This window comes from Lontra canadensis, unplaced genomic scaffold, assembly GCF_010015895.1.
Source record: "Lontra canadensis isolate GAN:19392208 unplaced genomic scaffold, GSC_riverotter_1.0 scaffold56, whole genome shotgun sequence".
Classification (NCBI taxonomy): domain Eukaryota; kingdom Metazoa; phylum Chordata; class Mammalia; order Carnivora; family Mustelidae; genus Lontra; species Lontra canadensis.
In genome coordinates, this window is record NW_022631050.1 from 4,707,381 (window position 1) to 4,712,677 (window position 5,297).

General features: G+C 39.3%; 1 pseudogene; it reads left to right on the forward strand.

Moving 5' to 3' along the window:
* The first annotated feature begins 1,293 nt into the window (after positions 1-1,293).
* Positions 1,294-1,406, forward strand: LOC116878291 (annotated as a pseudogene).
* The last annotated feature ends 3,891 nt before the right edge of the window (positions 1,407-5,297 follow it).

Here is a 5,297-nt window from a genome sequence, read left to right on the forward strand (position 1 = left end):
CACAGTGAATCTAGTGGACTCAAGTATTCACTTGTAATTTCCCCTGTCCCTAAGTGCATACATTTAGAAACTGTTAGAATCCTTTCACTGATTCCTTAACATGTGAAGTAAAAGCCATTATGGTAAACAGGGCCACGTGGAAGCTCCTGCAACTGCACCTCATCTCCAGGCTGATAGTAGATTAGAAGTAATGCTACATCAATGGAAGAATTAAAGAGTTAGTCACCATAAATGACTCTTAGAAGGTAAGGGTCAAGAGAATAAGAAAAAAATATCACAGACTGGAAGAAAATATCACAAAAGACATATCTTATAAGGAACCATTACCTAAAATACACAGAGAACTTTTAAAATTCAACAACTAAAAAAAACAAACAACTCAATTAAATCATGGGCAAAAACCTGAAAAGACATTTTACCAAAAAAGATATGGAGACAGCAAATAAGCATATGAAAAGATGTTCAACATCCTATGTCATTAAGATAACAAGATAGCACTTACACCTATCAGAATGGCAAAAATCAAAAACACTGACAATACCAAATGCTGGCAAGGATGTGGAGCAACAGAAGTTCTCATTCATGGCTGGTAGGGATGCAAATTAATACAGCCACTTTGGAAGACAGTTTTACACTTCCTTACAAAACTAAACATGTCTTACCTTATCATGCAGCGATAGTACTCCTTGGTAATTACCAAAATCGACCGAAAACTTAACAGTCATTTATAGACACTTTATTCATAATTGCCAAAACTTGGAAGCAACCAAGATGTTCTTCAATAGGTGAATGGATAAGCAAACTATGGTAAAGACAAACTATGAAATTTTATTCAGTGCTAAAAAGAAATAACCTATCAAGCCATAAAAAGACATGGAAGAATCTTAAATGGATGTTACTAAGAGAAAGAGACCAATATGGAAAAGGCTACATCCTATATGATTCCAATTATATGACATTCTGGAAAAGGCAAAACTATGAAGACAATGAAAATATTAATGGCTGTTAGTGGCAGCAGGAAGGGAGGGATGAATAGGTTGAGCATGGAGAATTTTGAGGGCACTGAAACTAAACCTATAAAATGTTCACAAAGAGCAAAATACTAAAGTAAACTATGGGCATTGCATAATAATGTGCCAGTGTAGGTTCATTGTAACAAATGTACCACTCTGGTAGGGGATGTTGATAATGGGGTAAGCTGTGCGTGTGTGGGGGCAGGAGGTATATAGGTAGGACACCTCCATACTGTCTATTTAATTTTGTGGTGAACCTAACACTACCCTAAAAAAGTCTATACAAAGATTTTTTTTTTAAAGCAGGGGATTATTTACTATATTAAGATCAGACATGTGTCTCCAGACCTAGTTCTTTCTCTAGGTCTGGATTTATAAAGACTGGTGGTTAACCAAGTCTGATTACTATGATATCTTTAAAGTAAGAAATGTCTGTGACTCTATATATTTGATCAACCTCAAGCAATGACAGCACAGATAGTGTAATAACTTTTGCAGATAACCATTGTTAATTTGATGATTACCAGTTGTCATAAGTGAATGGTAAAACTACTGTGTTCAAAAACAAACAAACAAAAAGGCAGGGGAGGTCAACCTACTATTCTGTTATAATCAAGTCCAGAAGAACTTTGATCATCTTGATATTCCATACAGCATCACACGAGGACACTTTCTTTTTTTTTTTTTAAGATTTTATTTATTCATTTGACAGAGGGAGATCACAAGTAGGCAGAGAGGCAGGCAGAGAGAGAGGAGGAAGCAGGCTCCCAGCCAAGCAGAGAGCCCGATGCGGGACTTGATCCCAGGACCCTGAGATCATGACCTGAGCCGAAGGCAGAGGCTTAACCCACTGAGCCACCCAGGCGCCCACTAGTACAGTTTCTTAATGAGGTTATACAAATTAGGCTGGAGAGCCACAACTGATAAGTACTCTGGCTGTCCTATTTAGACACATGCATATCACAGGCTAGAAGAGAAACCCTATAAAGGTTAATAAGGTTTCCTTATGATAAATAAAAGTGTTTTTTCAATGTTTTATTATGAAAATGTTCAAACACATAAAAAAGTTGAAATAATTTTATAGCAAATCCCTGAATATCAACACCTAGATTCTATAATTTACATCTTGCTATACCTGCTTTATTGTATTGAATAGTGTTTAGGAGTTCAATAATCTGGAGCATGTCAGGATATTCCCCCCCCCTTTTTTTTAAAGATTTTATTTCTTTTTTATTTGACACAAAGAGAGAGAGAGCACAAGTAGGCAGAGAGGCAGGCAGAGAGGGGGGAAGCAGGCTCCCAGCCGAGAAGAGAGCCCAATTCGGGGTTCAGTCCCAGGACCCTGAGATCATGACCTGAGCCGAAGGCAGAGGCTTAACCCACTGAGCCACCCAGGCGCCCCAGGATATCCCTTTTAAAATAAAGGACAAATTGTTGCATCTTGCATGCCCTATCACTAAGAAAAAGATGTAGTACTTGGGTTTTGGAGGCAGCACATAGTGCTCTTAGGAACACCACTCTGATTTGGTTGTTGGACAATTGGAAACTAACAAATTCTAATGGATCCCAGAGCAAAAAGAAAGCTCAGCAACAAATCCAATCTGCAGTACAAGATTCCCTACCCTCCAGACTACATAATCCAACAAATTCAATGATACCAGGGGTATTCATAGTAAATAGATGGAAGCATACTGAACACAAGTGTTAGGTCTTTGGAAAATGATAATACATTTCAGATTTTGGAGCAAGACTGTCTTCTGTGGCAGAAACAACACATTTTGTAAAGTAGCCCCTGGCTGTTACTAAGCTCTAGTAGACATTAAATACCTGATCAAATGGCTATGTACACGTTGCAGCCCATTACGAACTGGTATTTTCAGATCTACCAAGTTATAGAGTCAGACAAGTGCAGTAGCAACCTATCATACTATGGAAATGGCACAAAATCAGGACCAAGAAAAATCAGAGGATACAAAAAACTACATGAACAGGACTTCTGACTCCTACATCACTTACTTCTGCGGCGTTAATGCCTAAAACCTCTATTCATACCTCACATCTTATTGAGGCATGGGAAGTATTCCTAAAGCCCCTGATGGAAGAGGAAAAATCTTGGACCTGGTTTATAGCTGTGTCAGCACAATATGTTGGAACAAACTGAAAATGGACTGCTCTCCTAATATAGTCCTTCTGGGGGATGGACCTAAATGTTAGTTGCAAGGGACAGTCCTTCCAAGGACAAAGCTGGGAGCAGTATGCATGATTTTTTTACTTTTTATGTAGTAAAAAAGTAGCATGAGAAAGATATATATATAGACTCCTGAGTATTGGAAAATGGGTTGGCTTGTTGGTCAGGGCCTGGAAGGAGCAAATTCGGAAGATTAAAGAGAAAAAAAAATGTCTAGGGAAGAAGCACATAATGGACCCACTTGAAGTGGGTACAAAGTGGAAACAGATTTCATGCTACTGCCCACCCGAGAGCATCCAAGTCAGAGGAAACACTCAACAATAAGGCTGACTCATCCTGTGACTCATCCTCAGCCCGCCTCCCTCATCTATTACCCCCCTGTTTGCACAATGGGATCAAGAATAGAATCACCATGGTGGCAGGAATAGAGGCTATGCATGTCCCCAGTGGTATGGTCTCCCACTCACCAAGGCTTAGCTTTTGCTACTGAACATTCAACCTGCCAAAGTGTTAACAACCTGATATAAAGCCCTTAATAAAGTAGCAAAGCTTGAGATCAGCCAGACACTTAATGTCAGGTTGATTACATCAGACCCCTTTCACCCTGGAGAAGACAGTGATTCATCATTACTGCAATTAATACTCACTCCCATATGGCACTAATTTTCCTGTCTGCCATGTCTCTGTCAGCACCACTATTCAAGGGCATATAGCATGCTTGATTTACTGTCACAGGATTCCCACATACAATCACTTCAAATCAAGAGACCCATTTTACAGGGAAGAATGGGCAACAATTGATGTATGAGTGAGGGATCCAGTACTTCTACCACATAGTACAACCCATGGAAACAGCCAGCTAGCTGGAGCAATGGAATTGCTTACTAAAGGCTCAATTAAAGTGATTATTCAAGAAAAAGGCCTATATGGAGTTGGGACATTATTCACCAAAATCAAGTATATGAACTAAAAAAACAGCTATGTTGTGCCCCCTGTAGCTAGAATAAACATGTCTAGATATCAGAGGGTGGGAGAAGGATTTGTCTCTCCTCACTATCATTCACAGTGGTCTACTTACAGAATGTGTGCTTCCTGTCCCCACATCTTTAAGTTTGGCAGGATTAGAGGTCTTGGTACCACTGCTTCTACTAAGGAAAACAGTGGGAATTCCATTAAACTGGAAGCTGTGACTGATACATCTTATCTTTGTGTTCCTCTTCCCAATAACCTAGCATACAAAGAAAGGAGCACTTTGAAGATTCAATGACAAATTGGTCTTAATATGTGGCACAAGCAGGGAGTACACCGTATCAGATGATCTTTGTGGCCTGTTTCACTTCCTCTTGATCTTCTGATTCCATTTGCTATTGTGGCTGTGGTGACAGTTACATGGCAAAGGGGTGAAGAGTTCCAATACTGACCACATCTTGCTTCAAGCATATCTTCTGGCTTGCCATGGTGTTTCTCTGATACTGAAGGAGTCTGAGTTTACTGGACATGGATGCTTGCTTGCACAGCCCAGGTGCTGGGGAGTTAACCTCCCTGAGACAACCCTCAACCAACAGGAAATGGGAGCCAATGGACAAATGCTTCCAGTTGCTGATTCCTGGGATCATTTCCCAAGTAAACTACCTAAATGCAAATTCTTCTCTCAGACTCTGCTCTCTCTTGGGTAACTCAGGCTAAGAAAGAAATCAGTGAAAGTCAACAAAGCTCTTGCAAATAAAATAGAAAATGCTTCAGAATAACAATAAAAGCTTTCATTCTACAAATACACCAGTTTCAAGGGCAACAGAAAATATCAGTTTTGACTCACTCTAGGCAATTCCTCCTTTTACCATAAACCAAGTTAAGACAGACAGACTCCTTTGCAAATTCTTCCTCAGCAGAAATTAATGCTAAAGAGAAATTATTATAGAAAGGAGAACAGATTTGTGTTTGTTTTCTATTGCTCCTGCAAATTAACAAAAAGTTACTGGATTAAAACAATACAAATATATTATCTTACAGTTCTATAGGTTGAAAGTTCAACACATTTCACTGGGTTAAAATCAAGGTGTGAGCAGAACTGAATTCTTTTCTGTAGTGTCTAGGGA